Genomic DNA, 18,711 nt, shown 5'->3' with positions numbered 1-18,711 from the left:
CACTTTGAGGTCCAACTCCATTAAAACACACTTTGAACTCCCTCACTAACAATGTCTGACAGTGGACATCTTCTCAACTCTCATTTTACTGAACCAACAAATGTCATTTACACCACATTTCAAATGATCATTCATTCTGTGGTGGATTGAAAAAACAAGTCTTCTTTAAAAGGGTAATTTCATGGCTAACTTTCTATGTATTTTTAAAAAAAAGTAATTGTGTGCACATCCCACCTTCTGGCAGGTGCAGGACAAAAGGAACTTACTGAAGTGAAAAAAAAAATAATAAAAATGTCCGCAACACTGCTTTAAACTTCCATATTTAATAAATAAATAACTTTCTATGTACCCTATATGCACACAATTGAATCATATTTTCACAGTTTTGTTTGTGCTGGAAATGATGCCACAAATGAGAGAAAGATGCAATTTGTGTAAACTACAATATTTAAACTATATATCAATGGCTCATCATGGTTTAGTTGACTCTTTTTGTGAGATTTAATAATTATAATTGCATGATGGATTGTCAAATCTGTACAAAGCAAAAATAGGAAGATAAATATTGAAATGTTTTAAAATTTTCGAGGCTATTTTTGTCTTGCAACTGATTACTTGCACAACCTTGTGAAACTGAAGTTTTCAGCTGAGTTTCTGTGAAAGATTCAATTAGACTTTGATCAGCGAGAAAACATTTCTTGTCAGTTTGTGATTTAGACAGTGATAAGCCTTCAGCAGCAATCTGCTAAAGGCTAAAGTGCCATTCAAACTTTTCATATTGCCATTTCCTCATCAGAAGTCTTTTGCTTCGCTTTTGCTACCAGATGGCATGTCTAACAGGGAAGTGTTAACCAGCGAATCTTTGACCCCTTGGGTTTGACTCCATCTATATTTCTCTAGTAAAAATCCTTACACATTAGTTTCCCTCAGACACCATCTGAATGATATAGAGTGATGCATATGCCATTCATATCTGATTCATGATCTTGTTCTCATAGTATGTGATGCATTTTGCATTACCCACTTCCATGCTTCGGTTATGTAGTATGACATAGTCATATTTTATGCACTTACATCATTCATAACTCAACAAATTACAGATATATTATCCATACCAATTACCAATATTAGCCATTACCAATATATTACCCATATAATACCCATATTATTATCACATAGCAGGGCATTCACCAAATGCTGTCCGCCTGTACGGAGGGTTGAATGGCTACACTAGAGAACCAAACTTTACTATGTTTACTGCACGTCATCCCTTATTTATTTTACAAGTGCCCATAATCTCTTTTTATTATTTCATACACTGCTGAACCAATCACATCTCCCAATAAGGTGTCATCCCAAGAACTTTAAAGTACAGAATGCTGTTTCTGAGAATAGTTTGTGTCATTTAAAAAGATTCAGATTAAACTTTGCCCTGGCTAATGTTCACAATCAAAAGAACATAATGACCTATTTAGTTACAATTTCACTTCAGGCTATGAGGCTGTGCCGTAGGCAAGTTACTTTTCTATGGTGCTGTTGTGCACACATACAACTACCTGTTGAGACGCTGCAGAAGCATCCATACTTCGGTTGAATTAGAATGGTTTTTCAACGATCCAATGAGATTATATAATGGGCGAGGCTACTTTCCGTGAGCTGCAGAAATAATGAGGAAAGGTATTTTAGTCCAATTAGATATTAGCTTGGCCGTCACTGGCATCACTGTTTTGCTTTAGTAACAGTTTCATACTAAATCTAAAGGGGGAATCTATTAGACTTTGGCTGTCATAAGCTGTCAAATTGCTCAATGGCTCTGGCCGAGCTTTGATATAAGCAAAATGCTATTGGTTATTAAAAAAAAGGGAGGAGCTGCTCTATGTGTCCCGCCATGTGCTCCTGTTTCAGTGGAAGTTACGTCACCACATTGAAAAATTCTGCGCGTTTCAAAGCACTTTAGTGGGCCTTTAAGGTTGTCATGGAAATACAAGGTAGGCCTATGTGTTTATGTTTAACTCTGAGTGCGCAAACAGAGAAAAGACGTTGATGTGGCTTTTTGATATGCTGATCGTTCCTGCGTTCCTTGTGGTCAGACAGGTTTCTTGCAGGACTCTCGTTGCATTTGGTCCGGGCATGGTTTCAGTTTGGTCAAAATATTACAAAGGCCTTTTATGCTTAGGAATATGATCTATACTGTATCTCACTTTGTGTTACAGAATGCTGTATAGGCTACACTTGACAATTAATACATAACATATACAATATCCATTCCAACTCAAGAGAAGCAACAAAACACCAGCTACAAATGGTTCATCATACCCACTGGATTTGTAAGAAAACCCACAAGTACTGCAAATGTAGTGTCTGAGGTTTTCTCTTTAAGGTTCTTGTTCATGTTCATACTATTAACTCAGTTTTTTTTTTTGTTGTTGTTTTGCCATCTCTTTCTGTTTTTAAATGTGGGGCAGTGTGATTGCATAAGATGTTATTTTTGTGAGTAAATAATCTGTAAGCCTAAAACAGCATACGGAGCAGCAGCCAGGGCCTGGAGCACATCTTCAGTTCACCAACTGCTCCAGCAGTTCCTCAATCCTCTCCTAAGTATGTCACCCACATACTACGACAGAGGACCTGCTTTAGAGTCTCTCCAATTAGACATGAATTTTAATGTGTTTAGCGTGTAGCTCTTGGGGATTTATTCGTTTTTGTGATCGTTCCCTGAGGAAGATTTTATTGCTCAGAAAGTTGCTGTTTAGTTTTTCATTTATGGTTCATTTAAAGTCAACATGAAATCACCCACATGGACTGCATGGTCTTATCGTAAATTATCATTATTACATTCTCTTATCAAAATGTAATTACTTGCTCCACCTCTGAAACGACTTTCCTTTTTGCTGATGTCACCAAGCCCTTATTTGTCAAGTCCTTCCCTTCAACTTCCTGCTGTATTGAGGCACTTTTCAATTAAGCCCTATTTTTCACTTTCTCACTAAATACCATGTTTCATTTAAAAAAAAAAATATGTTGAATTACATAGTTTGTAAATATTTTTTCGTGTTGAATTTAAGTAGGGCAACAATTGGTCTCTGTTTCTCGAAATATTAGTTTGAAGAAAAACAAAAAATGCTGCCATCCAGTAATAGTACAGATGAATAAAATGAACGTCATTTCAGATCATTTAGCTTTGCTAAAGTTTAAGTTGAAACCTTGTTTGCATGGCAGCCTTTGAGCTCAGTTTATTTCTGTAATTATCTAATCTCATTGTCCGAGAAGCAATTGAGATATTATTATGAGATGGTTTTATATCATTTAAATCATACAATCAAGAAATCACATTGTGTATAATATTATGTAATCAATAATGATGTGATAAGAATCAAAGGATTTTCTTTACATTTTAGTCCATCATTTACTAAAATCCATCTTATTCTTAACATTTATCCTGGGTAAAAACTGTTTTATCTAAGGTTATATTTAATTGCACATATTCTCTGCTACATCTGTGCAATTTATTATGCAAATGACGAATGGGAAAGCCCTTCTGAATAATGATGCAGCCAGAATTGTTGCCGTTTAAGTGTTTTCTCTGTCAACAGTGGGAATGATAACATCTGCCTTGCTTGTTTGTGATGTGGTAACTTCAGGTAATGTAGAGAAGTGGATTATGGGTAAAGCCTCTCGTGACAAGTAAGCGTTATTATTAATAAACACTTGTTTTGATAGGTGTCTTCTTTAGTGCTTTGTGTTTAAAAGAAACTGCAGAAGGTTCAGTACACACTAAAAAACGTTGGGTTATTTTTTTAATCCAACCGTTGGTGTATGCATGTTGGGTCATTATGTTGGGTTATCTTCTATAGATTCTCCTGCATGCAAGAGATCTGAGAAAAGTATTTTCCTTTTACTAACCTTCAAATCAGGTTAGGAGACACGTTTTCTGATTTGCTCTGAGCATTTATCATTCTACAATACATATAAAAATGCATGCATATAATAGGTCATATTAGTTTTCTTGTGTTTTGCACTGCGCCTACAGATTAGCATTTCATGTGTGCCTCAAGTGATTTGTAAGGGTTTTGTTTATCCTTTCGGTACATTTGTACCGTATGCTTATCTGACCCCTGGCTTTGTTCTGAGATAGATATTAGTTTGATAACATACTAAAGCTATTCAATAAATAATAGCCAAGGGTAAGATTGTATCGCTGCTCTCTCACTAGGGTTTTGTGGCCTCATAACAACAGTGTCTTATTCCTTAACACCATCTCAGAATAAATTAAACATATGGTGAATTCCAAACGTCTGAGATGACACTGGAAATCTGGGATTTAAAATCCCCTCATTTGAAGCTGGAAAATTGAGTTTTAGGAAAATAAATATATAGATAAATGTTTAATTTTCACTTCATTTGTTACACTGATTATGCAATTTTGTCATTGACGTATTTGTATTTAATGCAAAATGAATGCATTGGACAGTACAATGGAATGAGTGAACTAAATAGGTGGTTGAAATCTAGGTGAATGTACAATTCTAAAATAGGTGGTAAAAATCTTAATGAATGTAAATGTGGCGAACAGGACGGCCGAGGGACGCGAGAGAACGGCGCGAGGCCGGTGGTGCGATTGCTAATGAGCAACACCTGTGAGCACACCGGTCTCGCATCTCTCACGGAGGAGCGGAAGCATAAAGGGGGAGCGACGACGTTGATGATCGAGAGAGGAACAGGCCTGGTTTTACGTTGTGTTTTGTTTGTATTTTATTTTCGGTAGCCAGCAGTCTTCCGCGAGGGGCTGCTGGCGGTTCTTTTTAGTTTGTTTGTTTCATTTTAAATAAATTTTCTTTGATTGTTCGCCGGTTCCCACCTCCTTCTTCCCTGAACATTGCTACAGTAAAATTCCCCAAAAATTTGTAAAACAAAATTATATTATGCAGTTGCTTATCAAATCTTTAGTTAATGTTAGTTTTTTATCAAACTTTTTTTTTTATAATTCATTTTTTCACCCCCAGAGATTTACTTATATTGATACTACACTTGTTTTATTTATTGCATCACAAATAAGCTTTATTGATGTTTTACAGTGGGCAGTCTTGTGTTAAAGGTGAGGTGTTTCATTTCTGCACCGTGTCACGTCAAACAGAAATACAAACATATTGATTTCCTTTGTTTTTACAGCTTCGTTTCAATAACTGCTCTCTATGGACTGAGGTGAATGTTTTAGTTTCTGAAAGTTACAATATATTTGCATATAGGAAGATTTTATTCTTCATGATGTGACCAGTTTAAATGGCACTGACCATTTGTCATGATGAATTCCTGAGTTTGCACCGATCTTATACAGTTCAGGAACTCCCATCTTGCATCCTAAAGGTTAACATTTTTTGAACATGACCTATAATCCAATAGCAAGTTGTGAGAAGCCGATGTCATCTCCAGTCGTCGGGTATAGATGAGTGGCTATAACAGCCTGCACACAGTTGATTGGAATATTGTCTGGTGTCACATTTGCTCTCTGAAGAAACTCATCATGTTTGAATGTGGCTCCTCACTTGTCAGACAGGGACTATTTCAGATTGATTACATTTTACTCCCTGATTGTCCTTTAAAACAATACGTGAGAATGCATCAGGAAGTGAGACGGATGGAGTGCTGGGAGGCCGTGCATTCACTGGATGTAAAAGCATGGCTATTTATTTCTGGGTAAGGCCATGACACATTTCTGTATGCAATTCAGTTTGGCGTTCTCTGGGGCATTTATGTTCGTACTGCAGAGTTTCAGCAATCATGCGGCCTGGATGATCTGGGAATAGGATGAGTAGATGAATGAATCATTGCATTTGTTTCGCACTTTTCTCTGTTTATATGCCCAAAGTGCTTCACGTGTAATTGCAACTCTCCTCAGCTGCCAACAATAGGTGGCACTGAACAATCCTGGAGTACAGGAGCAGTACAAATGACCCTGGAAACGGATAATTGGTGGAGAGGGAGGCTTGCAATAGCAAGTTTCCACTTATTCATTCTGTTTTGGCCCTTTTGTCAGTTTTATTCCTAGTTGAAGTAGAAATTTCATTCATCTTTTTTCCATTAAATCCATTTTTTTTCCATTAGATTGTGATCTCATCAGTAGCTATTCTTGAGTATTGATGTTGTGTTCATATTGTACGTTTCAGCATCTATTCAAACACGCAAAAAATCTTTACTCAGTTAACACTTTTGAAGAATTAAAAAAAATAAGTAAAACCAACTAAATTTGAGTTTTTAGAAAAAAAAAATATATATATATATATATATATATATTTAAACCTGAATAATTTGTTCATATAATATGAACACATTTAGTGATTTATTTATGATTTGATTTGTAAAAACAACAATAAAGTCAAAACTATTGTTGACCCAAAGACCAAAAATATGATAAACAAATTAAAACTCTTAAATGTTAGCTCCTCCTTTTTCTAGATTATATTATCATTAACATAAAGCAATATCAAGAGTTTTAAGACATTAAATAATTCATTTCAGCCGAGTGTATCTAAATTACTGGTGTTAAAATCCATGTAAATAATTGAGGTCATGGCTAACGGATCATATTGTGTTTCTGCTCGAGATATCTGACAGGATTTTGAATGAACAGCAGCAGTGTGTGCCATTTCAGTCACTGAAGCACCACAGGGTGTTCACCTCCTGACGGCCCATCACCACTTATTTCTGCATCAACAAGGCTATTCTGGTGATCTCTATTAAAATAGCAGGCCAACACTCTTGGGTCTTACAGTGGTGAATCTGCCAATGACATTTTATAACCACTGTCATATTTATACAAATCACTTGACTTTTCTTGGATGCACTTGTAAGGCTGACTTGACAACTTTTTATTATCATATTCCTGTTGTGAAAATAGATTATAGAATGACATAAATGTTGACTTTCTTTAATAGCCTATATTCTCTCAGTGCTATTATCCATGATTCATTGGTGCACATTTTTTCCAAAGAAAAACAAGTTTGCCTTTGTTAATTTTCCACTTTCTGACTAACGTCACTTAATATTGATTAACCAATAGCCAAATAGCTATTTTCAGCCCATTCTCATCCCTAGGCGTCATGAAACTGACGCCTTGGGAATCATTTTGACCATGCTTCAATATTCGACGCTTTAGGCACCCTTTAGCGTCAGTTACATGACGCGATCCTAGGGCGTCATCTTACTGACGCTTTACCTTTAACGTCAGTTAGATGACGCTATCTAATCCTAACCCTACCCCAGACCTAAACCTACCCGCGTCATCTAACTGACGCTTAGGTAAAGCGTCAGTAAAATGACGCCCTAGGATCGCGTCATGTAACTGACGCTAAAGGGTGCCTAAAGCATCGAATATTGAAGCATGGTCAAAATTGTCATTTTAGTGACGCCTTGGGGTGAGAATGCGTTGCTATTTTTGCATTTTTTAGGGTTCTGTTGTGCTAATGTCAGAAATAATCAAGACTTCTGATATTAAACAGGTCAATGTATTCGCTGATGTATCTTCTGTTAAATGCATTACACACAAATAAATAAAAGCTGGATCACTAGCTTCCTTAGTTTTTTTCAGTTTATGACATGCTTTTAATACATTTAGCTAAGCCACGTCCCGCATAAAAGTTGTTTTTCCTAATTTTGCACATTACAAGTTATTGATAGCTCCTGAAGCAGTTTGGTCCATTCTCATGGCAGGCTAGACATAATCAAATCAATAGTTTGCAAATAAGAGGCTCAGAAATGGGGAAAAAAATAAAGCCTGTTGAATGTCAGATTCTCTTTCAGGTGCACATAAACGGCTGTAGATGAACTTTAAAAGACAAATTTAGAAAGAACACTGCAGAAGAAGATCCAAAACAGCATGTTTATCAAGTGGGTTAATGAATTTAAATTAAATTAGCTTAACAGCCAATAAGCCCAACTTGTCTGTTAATGTGGACAACACAGAAGAAAGGAAGGTCGATACCTTGAGATCAAGATGGCAAATGATCAGCAATGCTGGTATCTCTCTCTCTCTCTCTCTCTCTCTCTCTCTCTCTCTCTCTCTCTCTCTCTCTCTCTCTCTCTCTCTCTCTCTCTCTCTCTCTCTCTCTCTCTCTCTCTCTCTCTCTCTCTCTCTCTCTCTCTCTCTCTCTCTCTATATATATATATATATATCTAAAGGCAGCATCCAATAGAACGGGTGAAGGTCTCTGCGTATTACTGTGTTTCCGCGTTATAAAGTAATTTAATTCCATTTTATCCATCTACCTCAAATTTAGGTTAGATTGCCAATTGGTTATTATATCAATTATATAATAGTTTAGCATTAATTTGATAGTTCTATTTAACTTATATTTTACCAGTTCACATTAGGAAGTGATGTAGCTCAGAGGTCCTCACGCCATGGCTATATACCTGAGATTGGTCGCATTCACACTTACACAATCAAATATACTTTGGTATAGCCCCCGTGATTGCATACTCTTGAAATTAAAGTAACGTTTACTACAGGCAGAGGTATGGCCACTACTACAGATATAAGTTGACCAACATTACTCCTCTTACAATAGCTTTGGATTGGCCATGCCGTGGTTTCCCACGTACACTTATCTAAAGTAACATTACATTAAAACAGAGGTAAGACACACCCAAATTTAGATCGGTCAAGCAACATTTTTGCTGTTATAAACGGAAATTCACTTATTGTCTTTGCGAACCACGCACACTTGAATTAGTGCCAAATATTAGTCGTTACTAAACTTGCGGTAACATACAAATCCGTTTAATCTACTTGGGAAAACAATTTCAGAGTCAGTCGGAATAAAATCAAATGTAACAATTTATTATGTCAGGTAAATGTATCATGCCAATTTCATAATCAGTTCAAATATAATAAATACAAAACATCAAATGCTCTGAATTAAAGAGAGAAGATGCGAACCTGACATTATAAAATACATGATGCGGAGTGTTTCATACACTAATTTGAGTTACACATCTCCAAAAGCCTTCTTCAGCATCTCCCTAAATACTCAGACCAAGGCAGAAACCTCTTTTCAAATGTAAACATGAGTACACAGTGGGAATGTGCATTAATCACTGTCCCAGACTTACTGAGGACAGAAGTTGATTTACATAGGGGCACACCCACAGCTGTTAACAAGATATCTCGAAACTCTCCACACCTTATTACCTTCTTGGTTTACTTTTTTGGGAATGAGACATTTATACCAGTCACTCTGAGACATTTCAAACGATACCAAACATGTATAATACTGAATGATAATTGAACATATTAAACCATATAGATTTTTTGGATGAATCTATCCATCCATCCATCCATCCATCCATCCATCCATCCATCCATCCATCCATTGTTTGTTTGTTTTATCTATCCATCTATAATTCGTTTTATCGTTGTATCTATCATTCTATCTGTAACACTAAGCAAAAATTAAGTACAACAAATACAGCCATAATAAAATGTCATTTTGTTATTAAGAATTGGTGAAAATGTTTTGATAAACTAATAAATTAAATGTTTTAGTGTCTAATTATATAACCCAGAAATGAAATAACATTTAGTTTAGCTATTTAGTCCTTGAGAATATCCAGTGAGTTTTTAAAATAGCGTGGGTAGAACAGATTGTCATGACCGAACATCTCCAAAAACTGTTCTTTTTTTCTTCTTAAACAAATAATAAATTGCTATTTGGGGTGAAATATGACAGGTTTCATGAGATTCACCCACATAGTGTGAACTCTATCTCTCTCCCGCTCTCTGTCTCTCTCGCTCTAGGGTTTTTCTTCCCCCTCCAGCTGAAGCCAAAGTTGCTTGCTGGCATGCCTTATTAACTCAAAAGTAGATGCTCTATTTTGCTTTGGTTGCCTGGGTTCCTAAACAGCCCCGTTAGCACTCAATTGTGTGTATTATGTATATATAGAGTGTGCATGTTTATATGCAGTTTCGTTTTCTTGTGTCAAACGGCCTATGAGAGTGCGCCTGGAGGTAATCGACTCAGTAAAACATTCTGCATATCCACAGGCTCTCATCTATCAGCAACAAGTATAACAAACATCCAATAATGCAGTAAAAAGTCAATTTTTTAAAAAAGAGTTAACTTTAGAGTCTCCAATGTTACCATCATAAATTTACATTAACTCAAACGGTGCCTACATTAAGTTGTTTTTTATTTCATGTTGAATAAACCTGTTCTTGAGCTTTGAAATAATTGGAAAATTAAATAAATGAGGAGAGTATTGAGTGAGAATATTCTTCATTGTGCAGCACATTTAATTGTGGAATGCAACAGTTGCAGGTATTAGCTTGCTTAAAGGGTCACTCCACCCATTTCAACATTAATCTTTATTGAAAGTGGGCTATATATGTAGTCGAAATGTAAAATAAATTTTGAATTTGGTGCCCTCTTGACCGAGAAAAGACAGAAAATAACTTTGGGGCGCATTTGTATGTAAGACAACAACTCCCACAATGCAGCTCCGCAAGCCACAGCTCCGCAAGCCACTCCCACTAATCCAGAACAGCGCAAACATCAGAGAAATCACTCTTCCGTCTACAAGAAGGCTAGCTGCCAAATGAGTTTGAAATTCATTTCACAAAAAATATCTAGTTAGTTGGCTGTGGCGAGCAGGACGAGGGCGAGGGACGTGAGAGGACGACGCGAGTGATAATGAATGACACCTGTGCAGCGGTCTCATATCTCTCACGGAGGAGCGGAAGCACAAAAGGAACAGGCCTGATTTTATGTTTTGTTTCTGTTGTGTGTGGCCAGCTGGCTTATACTTTTGTTTTGTATTTGTTTATTTTACTATTAAAACGTTCAAATGTTCGCCGGTTCCAGCCTCCTTCTTCCCACAACAACGAACCCCGTTACATTGGTAAACTCATTAGTGAATTACTCGTTTGTATTTCTTTCTATATGGTGAATTATTGCATGATACCTGGATGTTCAGTCAGGCGAAACTAGGATGGTTCACATCACAACACAAACGTCCGTGTGGTCGTCTGATTCAGAGATTTCGTCCAGGAGAAATTGCGATCGTTGAAATTCTCTGCAGCAGACGGACTCTATCTGTGTCCGAATCGCACAGCGAGAGCACACGCACCAGCAGCCCGCCTCAGCTCGACCCAGTCCGGGCTCCTCGTCCGCGACAGGCAGCCGCCTCCTGATCCTCCATCAGCCTCAGCTGCTCTTCACTATATTGCGGCTCGTAAAGATAGCCACGAACAGCGGATTCGAGCAGCAGAATTTCAAAATCCTCTATTCCATATCATGTTTAGTTTCTTCCGTCATTGTCGTAACTTCCTATATCCACAGCGCTTGTTAGCTTAGCTTATAAACAAGATGGCTGATATTGCTTTCAGTATCTGCAAGTGAAGTCCCACCCACTGATCTGTGATAGCTCTGTTAGCGCATTAGGCACAACCCCCTATGGGCGGGTTTGAAAGGGTGGGAATTTGTGCTTGTAGTCTATACAGAAATCCCCCCTTTTTACACTTCCTCCTACAAAGACGTCAAATGACGATTTTTGCGTCATTGTAGGAGGAAGTGAAAAAGGTAAATAGTAGATTTCTCTCGTCTCAGGGGAAAATGAAAGAATGTTGCACGACCATTCAATAGTATGACTGGTTGTCTAACAATGGACCTCTTAATGCAAATGGGTGGAGTGACCCTTTAACTGATAATATGAATAATAATAATGAATGTGTGTGAATCGTGTACAAAAATGTTGAACACCTTTGGACTGAACATGATCTTGAAAACATTTTAATTTTAATTTTAACTTAAAATAGTTGAAAGTGATATGTACAGTATGTTAACAAACATATGTATTTATTTAAATTGAGTACTTTCAAAAGAATCCTAGGATGCACTTAGTGATACTGACAGAGAAAGTCCAGAATCTAAAATAATTTATTTTCCATTCAGATCTGGACTGCACTGGTTGTCCTCCACAAAAATGAATAAAATGTATGTACAAAGTGTTGAATCATATCTCTTCATATCATTGGTCTCATTGGTCCAAATCATTTTAATCTTGTTCGCATTCTGTTCCTTGGGACAGCTTTTCACTTTCAATGTGGCCAGCAAAATCCAAAAGCTATCGCGGTGTGTGTGGTCAGGGCGCAGTGTAATGGTCACAACTGTATGTTTCACCCTGACCGGTGATGGATAGTTCCATTCACCAGTTCTCAGGGTTTGGACTTGGCTTTCTCTTACCCCTGCTGCTCACTGGCTGCATTTAAAGCATCATTTGGCTGCAGTATTTGGGCGGATGTGCAGGTCATGTCATGTTCACCCCCTCCTGACTCCGGAGGTGACTGCGCCCTTTGCCTCATACCAGCTTCCAGTAGCTTTCACTAAGCGAGAACCACCGGAGTGAGGGGAGTTATCAATCAGGAGCCCAGCAGGACGGGACAGGCCCAAATGGGCACAGTGGAGTGCCTGTAGAACACGCCGACTCCTGCCCGTGTGAACTTTGGTTGAAAGCGCTTCCTGGCTGTGTGGTTGAGGGCAAGTTTAACCCAGTTTGTCTAACACATCTGCATGCTGCTAGCACAGCATTTTTAAAACAGCAAAAAAATAAAAATAAACAAAAAAGCTCTGTTTTGTGACCTATTTTTATTGTACACTGTAAAAATGAAATGTTCCTGGAGGAACCTTTTTGGGTTCTTCACTTTGCCACTCTATTATTTTAATAAATACAGTATACTTCCATGCACTTGGAAAAAAAGCTAGTAATAGGCTAAATAATAAGGAATACTGCTAAATATTTTAAAGAAAATCATGATTTTTTTTTTCTTTAGGATTTTTTGATGAATAGAAAATTCAAAGGACAGCATTTATTTGAAATAGAAAACGTTTGTAACATGTAATAGACATGTATCCTTGCTGAAGAAAAAAAAAATACACTCTAAAACTGCTGGGTTGTTTCAACTCATGTGTAACGTTCAGAATCCACTGAAGACGAAGATGAAGATATCAAAGTTTATTTAACAAGAATTTACAAAACAAAAGCCAACTATACGAAACAGCGTGCAAGCCACACACAGGCGCACTAACCACAAACGATAACCGACCCTGAACACTGACATGAGAGGAACTGAAATACACAGAGGAATAATGTGGACAACAGCTGAAGACGGTGAGGGGTGATGATGATTGCTGGCAGGTGCAGGTAATGGTGAAGGAGGTGCATGTGTGGGCCAAGGAGGATGCTGGGAACTGTAGTGCAGATGGGGACTAACACATGACAGTGACGATGACCATTAGGTGGTGCCTGTGACACCATGTTTCGGTCAAAAAATAATAATAATAATCGAAATATGATTGAAACATATCAACATTGATAATAATAAGGAGAAATGTTTCTTCAGCAGCAAATCAGCATATTATTGATGATTGATTTCTGAAGGATCGTGCGACACTGAAGACTGGAGCAATGAGGCTGAAAATTCTGCTTTGATCACAGAAATTAATTATTTTTAAAAATATATTCAAATAATAAACAGTTTGAATAAACACAGCCTTTGTTAGCACAAGAGACTTCTTTTAACAACATTAAAACATTTTTATTATTGTATATGCATTGTATTGTATATATATTTTTTTCTATATACACACATTTTTAAGTGCATATTTGTTGACATGATTTTTTGCTTCCATTTAAAGGTTTACATTTTTGCTAATTGCAATCAGATTTGATTTGCATGTTGTGGGCGTATTTGCACTGTCACTTTGACACGTGTCAAAACAACGCAAAGAGTTCAAACTTTGCTTATTCTTACAAAATCATCTTTATTGTCTTTAGTAAGACCAACTTATCAATTTGATGTGACGATGAATTTGTCAAACTTTTCTGTCACTTTTCACCTTATAATTGAGGTCCACAAAGCGCTGGCCTGCCAAAACAGTGTATACAAGCAGGGCGGCTGTAAATTGGGGTGCAATCTTTTACACTCGATTTCCCAGACAGTGTGCTCTCCGGGGAGCCACAGGTGTTGACTGCGATGCACACGACATTCCCTTAGATGCTGTTGTAGCGAGAGGGGGAAACTGTGCTTTTCAGGAAGCTCTACATGCCAGTGTGTTGCACAGGGTGGTCAAAGTATTATATGACAGTGAAATTCAATCAAAACATTCTGTATATGCTATTGGGAAATATAGAGTGTAAATTTAGATATTTTTTTTTATGTTTCCTCTACAAATAAATATACACTACCATTCAAAATTGTGGGGTCATTAAGATTTAATTACTATTTATTTTTCTCTATTCCTTTCTTTTTTTAATTCTGAAAAAATGCATCACGTTTTCTACAAAAATTAAGCAGCACAATTGTTTTCAACTTTAACAACAATAATAATATGTATGTTGAGCAGCAAATTAGCTTATTAGAATGATTTCTGAAGGATCATGTGACATTGAAGACTGGAGTAATTATGCTGAAATTACATTTTAAAATATATACAAATAGAAAAGGGATTTTAATATTAATTCAATTATAATAATATGTATAGGAGAAAAATCATGTAAAGAAATTGAACCAAGTTTTAGAGGTATAGACATAATGTTAAACAAATTATATTATTTTGTTATTAGTATAGTATATAGGTTATTCACAAAGTATTACTTCATTTGACCATCATGGATTTTAGTCTATTACATTCCATTTTAGAATTATTACTGAAACAACATAGAATTGTCCCTGAATTAATTTGTAACTTTCTTTATGATATTTAAACCATGTTTGTGCTCCAGTCCAAACTCATTTTATAATGACGATTTAGTGTTAAAAAAAAAATACACACATTTTGTACTGTATACAAAAGTGTATATTTACTGCGGTAATCCACTACGGTAGTGCAATGCATATGCAATAAAGAATACCCAAGATGGTTTGAAGAACACAGATAATCCATATATCATCACAAGTATGTGTATTGTCTTCAATTCAAAACATCTTATTAAAATCCTTATTTCGGAGCCTTTTGAAGGTTGTTCTCGCAGACGTAGCCGATGCACAGCACACAGCTCTGAATTTCATGACTAATATTTGAAGTTTAACCTGCACGGTCAGGCATATAATTATTCAAATGAAAGTTTAATCTGTCTGAGAAGTTGAAGGATTGCACAGGGCATGACGCAGAAGAGACGCCGCCTCAAAAACTAGGTCATCTTCATATTGTGACACCGCCCGTCTATCTGCAGCGTGACTGAGTTGTCGGGGGCTGAACAAATGAGCTTTAAAGAATTGGGGACTCTACTTGCATCTATTGTAGTCATAAGAATATGGTAATGTTTCAGTACTCAATAAATCAGATATGATGGAAGCCATCGATATTTTCTGCATCTGTTTAAGTCCTAAAATGCCCCAGTATTAGTCATGCAATGTCTGTTTTAGCTCTCAGACAGAATAGCACAAGTATGCATCCTAATGTGCTTATTACAAAAAGCCAATGCGCTTTGTTTTGAATCGCACGTCTACAGTGTTCTATTATGACCCCCTATAAGAAAATTGATCTCATAAAAGCCGTCCCTGAATTGAGAGCATTGTTTTGAGTGTGTTATCCAGCAGGGGTTTCATCAAGCTTGTTCCAGCTTTTCAGATGCATCATACACTAACATTCCCCCAGTGACTAAATCGAGAAGAAACAATATGGCCACGATGAATAATTCACCATGCTCAACATCTTCACATCTGTCAGAGTAAAAAGTTCTGTTGTTTTCTCTGAACAACACATGACATTGTCCACTCGAAAGAGTGCGCACATCTCCAATTATAACTATTTAATTACTCTGCAGTAAATTTGTGTAAATAGTTATTACACATTTTGATATTCTATTTTTCTTAGAAGTCACAAAACCTTCAAATTAATTTATTTTACATGTATTTGATTGTATATACTGTACAATAAGCATTAAAAAAATCAACTATGGTTGATTATGTTAATTATAAGTAATTAAATTAAATTGTTTATTTAGCTATTTTGATAGTTTGTTTCTTGGTATTTACAAAGCTATTTTATTTACTTTGTCTTGTACCATAGCTTTAAACAAAAGCAAAAAAATAAATAAAATGACAACCAACTTTTTATGAGACAACCCCATGCCTATTTGAACAAATTAATAAATGAATCACACATTTTGATATCCTGTTTTTCGTCATGTTCACAAAGCTATTTTTTTTTCATTTTACACACTCTACCAATAGCTTTTAAAAAAATCCTCAGTAGATGAACTGAAAATATCTGCTAATATTTATATTTATTGTATGCTTCGGTTTTTTGTAACCCTGATGTAAGTTGTTATAATATATCAGGGAAGTTATGTCCTCAAGATCTTAATTTTCTCACTGTAAATAAGGTGCATCACACATCTGCAAACCATTTAATCGGTTGCTTTAAAACATTATTCAAAAACATACAGACGTCATGGAAAAGAAATTGACCACATTTGTAGGACACTGATTTGAAGTGGACAATCACTGACAGACATAGAGATATTTCAGCTTGAGGAAAAATGTATTTGCCCATCCATAATGCAGCAGTAGGCCTATATATTGTGCTTAGAAATGATAGATGATAAATAAAAGACAATAGAACTCATTATAATCAGTAATGCTGTCTACATGAGGCGCAACACAAGATGTCAGATCCTCGACAGTAAACTAATGCCTCGTTCTAATTCTGACGTACTCCAAGTGCTCGTGCTAATTCTGACACGAAGGACAAATGGATTATGAGTGTACATTTGGTTGTGTCCAGTGCTGAAACAGTGAGACTAAAAATACATGTACTCACCTGTGTTGCCTCTGAGGACAAAATGCTCGGCACTGCAAAAACCGGCAACATGTTAAGAATCTTTCACAAAACAGTCAGTTGTGAAATCTGGAAACTTTCTCTTTCAGTCGCTCAGGAACATCATTAAAAATAAACTTCAGCCATACATATGTAATGCTCGGATCTTTAGGGACGCTATGCAAAGTTTTTGGAGGTGCAGTGTATGTACATCTGAGTTTTATAGTCTTACTCGACATTGTTGATCCAACAGCAGATCCAACGCTCTTGTGATTGATGGACAAACATGAGTTGTTCAGAACACATCTCCTTGATTTCATATGGCAATGACGCATATTAATGTAGCTATATATGTCAAGGAGAATCGTGGCATCACTATTCTCCCGATTTCAGAATCCGAATGTTCAGAAGGGTACAACAGAATAGTTCATATTTTAAACTGGAGAGTTAATTTGAGGTCTGACACTTGCGGTATGTTTTAATTGTAGAGTAACCTCTTAAATGCATCAAAAACCTTTTTAATTCTCCATTTCATAACCTCTTTAATTATTCCAAACTTTTGACTGGTTTTGGTCCCTTGCTCACTTCATCCTTTAGAAACAGCCAGAATAAATCTCTGCTGCCAGCTCCGTCTCTGTTCCTGTGAAGCAGCTTAATTGTAAAACATTAAGTGTGTTGGCAGTAGGGCCAGAAAGCTGAAACGAAAATTGGCTCAAAGTGTCACTTCCAATAAGTTGAGAACAGTAAATGCACGGGAAGCCGCGGGTCACTGGGAACTACGTGAAGTTGAAGTTACACACTTATGCTGGTCAAGAATCACAGATATCATACGGATACGCGTTCCCATTTGAAATCAGAATTGGCAGGTATGGAAACGGCTCAGTAATGACTCGAGAGTTGCCCCGAGGAAAGTTTCGTCGACAAGTTATTATCATTATCTGTAATCCTGCAAGTGTCTTAGTTGCAACTACTTACGTATGGTCAGCGAATCACCTTTCGTTTCCAGACATGGCCGTTGTTACCATCTCCGCATTCACGCTTACATAAATGCAAACTAATGACATCACTTCCCTTTCATCTTCCCCTGTGGAAAGAACAAAAGCTGACAACCATAGCAGCCTCTGGAAAGGGAAAGAAACCCTCAGTGTTTTCTATCTCTGACTCACTGTGTCTGTTTACGACTAAATCAAAGCTGTATGGCTATTCATAGCCCTAACCAAGCACTGATGCTTTAATCTCTATGCTTTTCCGTCGCAGGTTATGGTTTATGTGTTCCCGCCAGTGCGGTTGTTAATCCAATGGGTGTGCTATTGTTAGGAATGATCAGTTCGTATGAGGTATGGTGACTCAACGCATGATCAGCCTATGGCAACCGAAACCCACCCTCCGATTCTTTTGTCGCTTCCGTCTGTTTAAAGAAATGTCAGATCTAAATAGTGTCTCTATTTGTGGGTATTTTATTTAACATTGTAGTCTTGCTTGTTATTTTCTGATACTTTTTTTTTAGATTTATTTTTCTTTAACTCATCATGCAAATTTGTGCTATGGACACTTCAAATATTGTGTGGATTATTGACTGTAGGAGTACTACTACTTTTGGCCAAACGTATGTGGACACCTGCTTATGTCAGCTACACCTATTAGAAGGTTAATAAAATTAGGCAAAGTCTTTATGTAGTCTATCTATGTAGTAGTAATAATAATAATAATAATAATAATGCCCTCAAATTTTATATTATTTTATTTTTTATGGTGTGTTTTTGATTAGTTTTTTGTTTATTTAGTTTTATTTTATATAAGACCTTCATGTTTGCTTGTTTTATTTTATGGTTTATTTTGTTTAGTATTTTTTTTTCTATTATTTTTCTAGCTATTTAAATGTTTGCTTATTTTATTT

At 36.5% G+C, this 18,711-nt stretch overlaps 1 long non-coding RNA gene across 1 annotated transcript in view; it reads right to left on the bottom strand.

Moving 5' to 3' along the window:
* Nucleotides 1–18,711, bottom strand: part of LOC143714286 (uncharacterized) — a 241,646-nt gene that overhangs the window by 166,134 nt on the left and 56,801 nt on the right. The gene's annotated exons all lie outside the window — the stretch shown is intronic.

The sequence above is a fragment of the Siphateles boraxobius genome, unplaced genomic scaffold (genome assembly GCF_051911475.1).
Source record: "Siphateles boraxobius isolate OS27281-9 unplaced genomic scaffold, OSU_SipBor_1 53, whole genome shotgun sequence".
Taxonomy (NCBI): Eukaryota; Metazoa; Chordata; class Actinopteri; order Cypriniformes; family Leuciscidae; genus Siphateles; species Siphateles boraxobius.
Note: the sequence above shows the minus strand (reverse complement) of the source record. Positions and strands in the feature narration are given on the sequence as shown.